The 11478-nt window shown below is 42.4% G+C and overlaps 1 long non-coding RNA gene across 1 annotated transcript; it reads right to left on the bottom strand.

Annotated features, from left to right (window-relative positions):
* Positions 1 to 280: 280 nt before the first annotated feature.
* LOC135319005 (uncharacterized) lies at positions 281 to 6178 on the bottom strand. Its single transcript, XR_010377561.1, has 2 exons — positions 5454 to 6178; positions 281 to 3061 (listed from the first exon to the last, which is right to left on the bottom strand). It is a non-coding gene; the product is annotated as an uncharacterized LOC135319005 (long non-coding RNA).
* Between the last annotated feature and the right edge of the window lie 5300 nt (positions 6179 to 11478).

Below are 11478 nucleotides of genomic sequence, written 5' to 3'. Positions count from 1 at the left end.
TTTGCCATGCTCTCCCTTCTAGAAGGCACAGCTCCATTTCCCTTCACCTCTAACTCCCCACCCCCCATCTCTACATGGCTAACTTTTCACATCCTTTAAGATCCAAATCAGCTGTCAGCTCAATCAAAACCATTGCTAACACTGACCCCCTCCTGCAGGCTTCCCTAAGTGCCGCTCTTCAAAGATCTCATAGAAGTCATTGTTATTACTGCATTTTGCATTTACCATATTGCATTGTAATTATTTGCTTATGTATCCCCATTGGACAGTGAACTCATCAAAAGAAGCCATTGAGCTTTATTCATTCGTATTCAAAGTTTGAGAACCTACAAATATTTGTGGAATTCAATGAATAAATGATGTAGTTGAATTGAATAAGCTCTTTGCAGAAACTTTTGGTCTTTCTGATTATTATTGCTTAAAATTTAGTTTTCACTAGACCTTTCCCACCAGGTAGACTTTATAAATTAATTTTTTTTGCTCTGGCTAACCAACTCTAAGAACAGTAAAAAAAACAAAACAAAAACCAAAAAACTAGTGACCTATGAGTCTAGCTAATATGGTCTAGATTGGAGTATGGAACCACAGAGGAACATAGAAACAAATGAAGTAGGATAGAATGAAAGGAGAGAATACAATTGGAACACACACTGTCAATCATCCCTAACTAGGGTTTTCACTAACGCTATGGGGAGGAGTGATTACTATTTACCAGTGGGATCACATTGTTAGTGGCTCCTGGATTATCTGCAAATCCAGATATCACCTTGAGGTTTATATAAATTCATCTGGAAACCCCATCCCATGTCTTATGGGAAAACCAGTGCTATCCGCAAACTCCCTGCAGTTTTTCTGGGCTCCCCATTCTCTTGATAACCTCAGGGTTTGCTTTCTGGCTTCTGCTGAATTCCCATTTTTAATTCTCTATCTTGCAGCTGTTTCTTTATTTTCATTTGGCACCAACTCCAGGGTGGGTCCAGCCCTTCCTCCTAGATTTCCCACCCCAAATTCATAAGGGGCAGCTGTGTGTAATAGACCCTTCCTGGAGATTCAAAGATAATGTCTGCCAGATAGGGAGCTAAATGGCAAATATGCAGCACTCTTCAGCAGCTAAGTTAAAACTGAAAACTTGATTTTCTTGCTCTATTCCTACTAACCCAAAGTTAAGCCTCCTGACATTTTCTTCAACCTTCACCTCCACTCTTCCTCGTCATTTACTTCTCTTTTCTTCCCCAATTTCTTATGCATAATGATTTTGTGATCTTTTGTTGTTTCTTTCCAACACACACAGAGCCTCTACTTTCACTTCTTAGGCGTTTCTCAAGATATTATTCTAAACAAAGACAATCTTTACCTAAAGAGAACTCTTGTGCCAGTTTATAAAATAATATTTCCTCATTTCTTGACTAATTTCTGTTTATAAGGTATGTATGTTTATGTGTCAGATAACTAAAAATTCAATATTGTTCATTTTAAGCCATGTGATTGTTTCTTCCTAACTTAATCTTTTGTAAAATCTTGTGCAGCAGAACACCTTTAGTTATTGCCAATGATTGGTGCTGGAACCAGGTAGTCACCATTGTCATTTTCAAGTCGGGACAACCAAGGAATAGTCTTTACAGAGTTATGTCTGAACTGGGTCTTAAAATAGTCTCGAGTTAATGCCTTTAAATGAACTTTCCTCATGTTTGTATGTATGTATGTGTGGCTAACCTGAATAAATCATTTCTGAACAATAGCAAATATTGGTGGATCCTAAATTTTTGGAATCCCAAAGAGATTTTTTTTCCCTTTTGGAAAGACTTGAATTCATTATTTCCAGCAAATATTTGTCAAGGTCCTACTGTGGGTCAAACACTGCGGTGAACCCTGGGAATTGAATGGAGAAGAAAAGAGTTGAACTCCCTGCTCCATTGGAGCTTAGATTCCAGCAGGGAACACAGTCAATAGGAAGGAAATAGACAATCACATATTGTGGTAAATTCCATGAAGAAAGTCAAAACGGTGATTTGACAGAGAACAAGCTGGGGGAAAGGGAGGTACTCCCAACAGGGTAGTTTGGGAAGTCCTCTTTGAGCTTTGACCTGTTGTCTGAGACCTAGGGGGCTGAAGGAGACAGTCATGCAAAGAAAGGAGAAGATCAATTAAGAGGCCCTTGTAGTAGCCCTGGTAAGAGATGACAGTGACTTCGACTCTGTGTTTGTGCCAGTGGAGAGATAAGAAAGGAGTCCAACTACGTTTTGGAGGCACAGCTATAGTAGCATTTGCTGATAATATATGTATTTAAAAAGAGAAAGAAAGTCAGGGATAATTTCTGTGTTTGTGGCTTGCACAACTACATAGTTAATTTTGGCACTAAGATGAAGACTAGAAGAACAGGTTTAGGTTGGGAAATCTAGTGCTCCGTTTTGGACCCATACATTTGAGATGCCTCTTGGACATTCAAATGGAGATATTGGATTTATGAATCTGGTGTTCTAGGAAAGGTTAGGGCTAGAAGTGTATTTTTGGAGTAATCAGCACAGAGATGCTATTTAAAGTCACAGAATTGAATGAGCTCTCCAGCAAGAGAATTAGCTCTAGAGATGAGGGACCATGCCTGAGCACAGAGGCACTCCAATGTTTAGAGGTCATATAGAAAAATGAGAGACAGAAAGGGACAGAGAAGGAGCGGCCAGTGAGGCAAGATAAAGCCAAGAGAGCATAGTACCTTGAAGTAAAGGAAGAGGTGGGACAATTAATGCAGGACAGAGCCATGTCCACTATCTATTTGCATACCCAGTGCAAGATTCTGCCCAATCTATAAGTTTTCTTAGCCCGCAGATAGAAGTCAAGGAAGGTTTCTAACATCCAATCTTCCAGGAAAGGTTTTGCAACCTATTTGGGTATCTGAAGAGGCAGCATCTCAGGGCATTTGCACATGTTATGGTTCTTCTAGGCTTGGTTGAACACAGTAGCGGTAGGCAGTTAACAAGTGACTCCAGGCTCCCTTCATGTTGGCATACATTTGTTGGCTGATTCTCAGTAGATAATTCCAAAAGATCTTTGTGATGAGAACGAACTGCAAAAGCATGATTATAAAATTAGTAAAAGCAGGATCATCTTTGTTAATTTGTGCCTAATTACTTTTTGCAGGAGGCAGTGATAACTAGGAAGAAAGAGTGGTGCCTCCTTGTCATCCAGTTCCTTGTGGTCAAGTCCAGCTCTAGAAGCATCAATGGAAAGAAACAACTTCTCATCTTATCTTACTATAAACAGCACTGACATTCTAAAACTCATTGCTTGGATGGCAAGTCCTGTGCCAACGTAGGATACAGCCATTTTGATACAGGCTGTTTTGTTGTAGTCAATTTGCTGACACACAGCTTTGACACAGTCATTTTGATGCCAGGAACATCTTGATGTGGCTGCCTTGAAGTGGCTGTTTTGATATGGGAACATTTTGACTCTGTCTAAAAACAAACCAATAAACTTTTCGCCAAGAAAAAGTTATTACCAAGTAATGTGCATTGACAGACCTCCTCACCCACTCCCTGAGCCCCATCTCATCCCCACCCACCCCCATAATAGGATCTGGACTGCAGAGGAGGACAAGGGGGCCCCTGAAAGGAGAAAAATCACCATCAGAGGGGGAGAAGACTGGAAAAGGGGACCCAACTCAGCAATACAACCTGAAGAAAGAGAAATTCTGTTCCTGAACCTATCCTCACTTGCCCCTTAAGAAGAAAGCCAGCGCATCTCCATAACACTGCGAGGGACTAAAGGGACTCTCCTGGAAGAGAAACCCCCATCCTCTCCTGAGAGCTTGCCAGAGCTGTGCCATGACCAGGCATTTCTTTTCTTTTCTTTTTTTTTTCTTTTTCAAGCAAAAGGAAAACAAACAGAAGTTCAAAAACATGTATACTTCCTGTATTAGTGGGAGATACCCAGGAAACTGAGTAACTCCAACCAGGCATTTCTTTGACAGGACATGTACCATTGAATAAAGGACATACAATGGTGCAGGGAGGTTAAAAAGAGCCACAGCCCTGCACACCCAAACAGGAGGCAGCAACTCCAGGGTACCAAGTGATTGATGTGGGCATGGAGGAATCAGACGGTTGGGTTGATCCACGGCTGATAGTTTGTCATTCAGAAGTGACTAGACAATAGGGAAAGGGAAATAAAATGCCTTGGGCCCACTGTTCCACTCATATTATCAGGGATCCATTAGGAATCTATTATCAAGTGTCCTATTAGTTGAATGGAGAATACAGACTGACTTCCTCTAGGGCAAATTCTTCTCCTTTCTAAGAACTCTCTCTTTAAGCAATAATAGAACTAAAACACTTGGAAACCAGTTAAATCATTAATATGAGTAATGGTATAATTTCTCCAGTACTAGGAGTTCATATCATTTAAGCTCATGAAATAAAATGTTAAATATTTTCAAAAGATGTATCTCTGTCTATTTCTGCCACCATTATCTCTTTAAAGACTTGAAATGTTATTTAATTGAGTTTGAAGATGTACGTGGAGGGTGTTGAATGATATGCAGTATGAAAATCTATGCAGGGCACGTGATTTGTTTCCTGGAAATATGAATTTCCCTTCTCCTCAAGCCCATCTTCTTCACCTTTCATTGCAAGCATTTCCTATTTTGTGTTAGTTTCAATCCTTTCCATTTACTCTGATTTCAATTTAGGCCAGCAGATACATATTAAATACTACTATGTGCCAGTCATTTTGCTAGGCACCACAGGGAACAAAAATGTAAGTATGAACGGGAAATAGCCTCTGCTTTCAGGGAATACATCAGGGGCGATGAGCCTTGTCTAGAAACAAAATACAAAACAAATACAGATATCACTAGGCACTCATGCATTTGAATATCATCTGATAAATTTCAGATGCCACAAACTGGCGTAAGCAGAATGATTTGGGACCACAATGACCAGCGTAATTAAACCCTATTGAGAGAAGGAAATGGAGAAGGCATTTAACTACATTTAGCCTACTCTGCGATAAGCACTGTGCTAAGTGCTTTACATATCTTATCTCTTTTAATCCTCCCAGCAGCCCCATTTTACATAGGAGTAAACGGCTTCTCAGCAACATTAAGTACCTTTCCCAAGGTCACACCGCTCAGGTTTGGGACTGGAGGCCAAATTCAAACCTGGAAGAATCCACACTCCTTTCAGTCCCCTCAAGGAAGGCAGCAGTGTGGATTACAGTTGAGTCCAGAGAAGAACTGGCAGCTTTTGACACCGATGTTTGGAAGGATGACTTTGGGTTATTAAAACTGTCTAAACAGAAGGTAAAACAAATGGTAGCCATAGCCAATCTGGATCCACCATTGAGCAATTCAGCAGGCACTTCGATCAAAATAGCTATTTGGTAAATACAACTTTATATAAGCTTTGTCAGGTTGTTGGTGATAGCAACAAAAAAAGTAATAAAAACATAATGTTTACCTTTTTAAATGAATATACCAATTCTTTAGCTTCTTGAATGTAGAAAGTTACGTTTGTCTCCAATGAGAAAACTTAATAATAACAAACATTTACTGAATATTTACTAACGTTGGGCTCTGTGCTGAAAATATAGAATTAGGAACTGAGAGCATGGATTTAGAACCAGGTTTAGAGGGTTCAAATCTTAGCTTTACCACCCATTAATTATTACCTTCACCAGGTTACTTAACCTCACTGGGCCTTAAATTCTTCATCTGAAAGACTTCATAGTGTCTGGTAAATAAATATCTGGTAAGATTAGCTGTTATTATGAAGTTGGAGTATGTTTAACTACTGTCCTGGATAATGAGGGAGGTTCCTGAGTACACCCACCCAGGAATAAATCCAGGCATCCATCTTTGGGGCTCACTGCAAGGTGGGGGTCACACAACAGGGTAAGCATAAAGAAGCCAAGATTCAGAGCATGGTGGCCACCACTCCTGCTAGAGGCCCTGTAAAATAAGGGGAAGTCTGCTGTAGAAGAGAAGTCTTTAAATAACACCAAAGGGAAGTTAGGCTGGCAGAGACACAGTGCTGAACAAAATTCCAGGGAAGTCAGGTAGTCCGTTCCCACTCATGCCTGGCTGCTCCAACAAGCCCCTGACAGCATCTCTGATAGCCAGGCTCTGAAATAACCCCAACGGCCGACATCTGTTAGTAGTCACGTTTCCTACAGTCCCCTCCCACATTGCACCAGGGTTGATCTACGTACTAGGGCAGAAGTGATCGTAGGACACAGCCAAGATTAAGTAATAAAAGACACTATGTCTTCTGTCTTGGTCTCTCCTCTTCCCTCTTTCAGATCACTCATTCTGGGGGAGGCTGTCTGCCATGTCTTGAGCATCGCGACGGAGAGGCTTACATGGTGAGAAATCAAGGCTTCATTCCAATAGCCATGTAAGTGAGCTCGGAAGTAGATTCTCCAGCTCCAATCAAGTCTTCAGATGATGGCGGCCCAGCCAAAGGCTTCACTGCAGTCTCTAGAGAGACCTTGAGTGAAAACCACCCAGCTAAGCCACACCCAGATTCCTGACACTCAGCAACTGGGAAATAATCAATGTTTATTTATTTCCTTTGACTGCTAAGTTTGGGGGTAATTTGTTACTGCGCAACAGATAACCAGCGGAGTGTCTGGCAATAGATAACTTGCTGAGTTATCCCTCATTCCTTTGGGCTTGGATCTGATAAGTCTTGACTTCTCTCCAGTGACACCATCCTACACACACCTGTGCACACACAGACACACACAAACACACGCAGACACCCTTTTCTCTCAGTTCCTTTTTTTCTCTCCAGGAAGTAGGGAATCTTTTCTACAGGGAAAATCAATTGCCCAGAGACAATCCTTCTCTTGCTGTTGGCTTCAGATGTATTGTTTGCCTGGCCTAATCTTCTTAATAGGTTTAGGTGTGCCCTAATTAGGAAGACACATTTTTTTTCTCCTTTTTTTTTTTTTTTCACTTACCCTTCCCCAATCTACTTCCAGGAGCAGATCACAAAAAAAAAAAAAAAAAAAAAAAACAGTTCCAGGAAGGAAATTTGCTAATAACTTAAAAAGTTAACATATCAAAAATATCCCACCAAATGCATCATCTCCTTTAACAAGCCTATGAGGTACGTGTCCATATTATCTTGCTGGAGGTCACATAGCTGGTCGGTAGCCTCAGCAGGATTGAATCTCAAGTTTGACTCCAGAGCCTGAGCTTTTAACTATCCACACCACCTCCTTACACCAGTTAGTTCAATGTCGTGATATTAGAATCTAATGGAGTGCGGGAGGGGATAGCTCAATGGTAGAGTGTGTGTTTAGCATGCATGAGGTCCTGGGTTCACTCCCCAGTACCTCCGTTTAAAAATAAATGAACCTCATTACCTCCCCCCAAAACAAAACAAATAAAAAAGTAGAATCTAATGAAAAGGTGAGATTTGTGGGGTCTGCTTATCCACAGTAAATACAGCACCTAAAATGAATCATTAATGAATATTAACTCTAAGAAATATTTATTTATTCTAAGTCCAGTTAAGTAGCTGACGTATCCACCTATGTTTCAAACTTGTTTGTAGAGTAGGATCAAACACTTGCCCAGGCAAACTCCTAGGTCTCATACAAAGCAGGGAATTTGGCTGAATGCATACACCACAGTGGGTGGGGTTCTCCGACTTCACTCCAGACCCGGGGAACCCTCGCGGTACGTTCCCTTCCATTCTCCAAAGCAGCTCTCTTACAAGTTCTTGTCTCTCTGCAAATCTGCAGCCATCCTTCCCACCCACACAGATCACTTCTCCTTCCCTCTCAGCAAATGACTCAACATCCACTGATAGGGAAAGTACAAGGCACCGGATGATAACCACCTCAAATTCCTACCACAATCCTGCAGTCTGACCTCCCACCAGACGCACCTCATCCTCCTTCTCTGTGCTCGTGATGGAAGTCCTCCTTCCCCTCTGCAGCTAAAGCCCCTGCCTGTCCTTTGAATCCCAGACCCTCCCACTGTCCTATTGATTTCTCCTTCTCTCTTCATTACTCACCTTTCCCTCCCCAACTAAATCCTTTCATCAATATTTTAAAATGTTCAAATCTCTGCATAATCAATAAAAACAAAACAAAACAAACAAACGAGCATCGTCCCACAGCCTCTGCACTTTCTCTTCCCCTTCTCAGCCACACGTCTCTAGGAATTGTCTACACTTGGTGTCATGACTGCTCTATCCCCCACACACTCCTCACCCCCACCACATCATGGCACACGCCATCAACGTTTTTGTCAATCTGCATCTCTGAGGGTACCAATGACCTTCTTATTGCAAAATCCTAGGGACACTGCTCACTCCATTTATTTCTTCACCTCTCAATGTTTGACACTATGGTTCGCCATCTCTTGAACTGCTTTCTTTGCTTGGCTGGATTTTCTTTCTACTTTTCTGGCTGTATTTCTTTTAAGCTTCTCTTTTGCCAGCCATCTCTTTCCCTGTGTTGGGTCCTTTTCATTTCTCAATCTACACACTTACCCTGAGTGGCCCCATCCACTCCCTTGCCTTTAGTTACCGTCTATTTGCCTGTGATTCAAATCCACAATTCTGGCCTAGATCGCCCCTCTGGGACTGGTATGTGTGTATATCAACCTGTCTCATGAACATGTCCACTTAGATGGTCTGGAGGCACTTCATGCTCTTCAAACTCTAACTGCTCCAAAGGCACCTACCTTTCCCTCCCAGCCTCTTCTTTCTGCTGGGTTCCCTGTGCCAGTGAATGGTCCTACCATTTACCCAAAGCTAGAAATGTGAGTGTCATTCTCAACTTCTTCTCCCTCATCTGTACCCCATTTCCAGTCAAGTCTGAGTCTGATGATTATACCTTTAAATATCTCTGGAATCCACTTACTTACTTTCATTTCATCTACCACTGCCTAAGCCAAGCCCCCATCTTTTCTACCCAGGATTACCCCAAGCAACTCCTGGCTGGTCTGCTTGCCTCCAGCTTGTCCATCTCTAATCCATTCTCTATCATGCAGCCAGTGATTTTTCTAAAGTGCAAATTTTTCAAGATAAAACCCTCACTTCTTGGCATGGCATGTGTGGCCTCTTATGACCTGGCCATCTGTCACCAAGCTCTCCTTTGTCCCCTCTGCTCCCAGACAGTCTTCTATCTGGCCTCGATGAGCTGAGACTGGATTCTCTGCTAGAAAAAACTTCCTAGTCTCAATCTAACTCCTCCTCTGGAACATCTTTTCACCTCCACCAACTTATATGTCTGTGTGTTCCTACCTCTTTTGGATTAGGGTGAAGTACTTTCCTAGGCAGGCTCTTGAATCTCATGCAAAGCAGGGAATTTGGCTAAATACGTATGTCGTGGTGATGGGCAGCTTAGGTCGACATATCCCTTAGATACTTGCTGATGTCCCACACTTCTTTCAGCCATAGTACACTTGTCTGTTTTCTCTCTTTAGACCCAAGGCACTTCGAGTACAATGGTTAAGAATTCGGGCCCTGGAGCAAGATTGCCTGGATTCAGAATCAGACTCTGCAATGTCCTAATTTGGTGCCATTAGACAACTTGCTAATCTGTGCCTTCGTTTTGCCATCTGCAAAATGGAGATGCTAAAGTACCTACAGAGTTCTTGCTAAGATGAAGTGAGAAAAGCTAAGTATAGCATTTTGAATGGCTCCTGGCACATAGTGAGCACTCCAAAGAAGGCTGTCACTACTTCTGAAGGCAGGTACTGTGTCATTTATCTCCACAGAGCTCCTCACTAAATATTTATGAAATGAATAAATGAAGGAAATGTTTGTATCTAAACTTGTCATCAAAATTCTTAACATTAACCCCAAAGTGAATAAGAAATACACTAAGCACCACACATAAAAATTACATCAGTATGGTTGCTGGTCACTTGGAGCTTTTTGGAAATGAGGTCATTCTATTTCTACCCGAGTGCTCAGGGAATTATACTCCCTTGAGGGGGAAGGTCTGAATCGAACAGGACACCTCAAGGTTCTTGAAGGCGTCATAACTGACTCTGAGGTAATGTCTTCTTTACATAAATGTGACTGTTTAAGAGCAAGGAAACACGAAGGTAACTGTTTTAACTTGTTTTCCAACAATTTGAGACTGACGGGCCCTCCCTTCTGCCAGTGTCACAGACACCTGTGATCTCACTCATCCTGCTCAAGGAGAGGGCTGTGTTCCGGGGGTGCTATCCCTTCCAGAGTCAGAGATGCCAGACTTTACCATTTTTCATTTGTTTGGGTTTATTTTGGTGGGGGGAGGTAATTAGGTTTATTTATTTATTTTTAATGGCAGTGCTGGGGATTGAACCCAGGACCTCATGCATGTTAGGCATGCACTCTACCACTGAGCTATACCCTCCCCTCTGATGCTAGACTTTAGTTCAGACTTCACGAACTTGTATGATTTAAAAGTCAGTTTTTAATAGTGACACTATATTCCTACCACAGTCCTGCAAACTGGCCTCCCACCAGATGCTTAGTTTGATCAGAGAAGAGATAGAAACAGAGTAAAATTGTTTAACAGAGGTGGGTTTGTTTCCAAAAAGCAGTCTAAGAGGGAACTGAGGCCACCTAAGAGAGTTTCAGAGTAGGAGAAAAAGCCGGCCCAGACTTAGGCATGGCACCAAGCTGCCAAATGTGTGTGTGGGGTGTGTGTGTGTGTGTGTGTGTGTGTGTAAATAAATGTGCATCTCACTCTTATTACCGCTGATCTTCCTCACGGGCCTCCTGTCTCTTCTAGCGTTAGAGAAACACTGACATAGTATTTCTGTCTTCATAAAGGAAGGCTGTCATCTAGGGAAATGACCTTGATAGACTGAACTATAAATACCATATTAATCAGGGCAGTTTGCTCTTGCGTGTGCCCCTTTTCCCAGTACCCCAGAACAGTCCAGGAGACAGGCAGAAAAGCACAATCCCTCGCCATTCCATGAGCGTGCAGGTAAAGGGCAAATACCCCAACACAGTGGGACCGTGACCTGAGTCTGTCTTCCAGGGAAAGTGATTTTCCAAGACCGGCTACATCTAAATGGATCCCAGAGGCTGCACCTCTGTGCTAAGCGGTCTCTGTCTTGGTGTCATAGGGCAAGGTACTAAGGAAAACAAAGTTAGGGGTTTAAATCACATAAAACTAGTCACCTTTGCTCTCTGCACCGCCCTTGCTCCAGGGCCAGCCGTCCTGCAAGTGGCTGACCTCCAGGATGCCCGAGGTTGGGAAGAACGCTCTGAAAGAGCATCACCCAGATTGCCACGAGTGGGAAGCAGGAACTCACAACCCCAGGCCATGGGCAATAAGAATAGCACATGACATCAACTTGTTCTAGACTCTCACTGGACATGAGTGTGATTTTTCAAACAAATGCTTGATTTCGACAAAACCAGTACTCTAGACGTACCCCAAATAAACGTCGTCCAGTGGACATTCTGCCCAGTGAAAAGAATGTTTTCAGCGTTGAAGTTGAATGTGGAAAGAGGGGCC

Source organism: Camelus dromedarius, chromosome 23 (assembly GCF_036321535.1).
Source record: "Camelus dromedarius isolate mCamDro1 chromosome 23, mCamDro1.pat, whole genome shotgun sequence".
Taxonomy (NCBI): Eukaryota; Metazoa; Chordata; class Mammalia; order Artiodactyla; family Camelidae; genus Camelus; species Camelus dromedarius.
The sequence above is the reverse complement of the archived record's forward strand: the minus strand, read 5'-3'. Positions and strand labels throughout refer to the sequence as shown.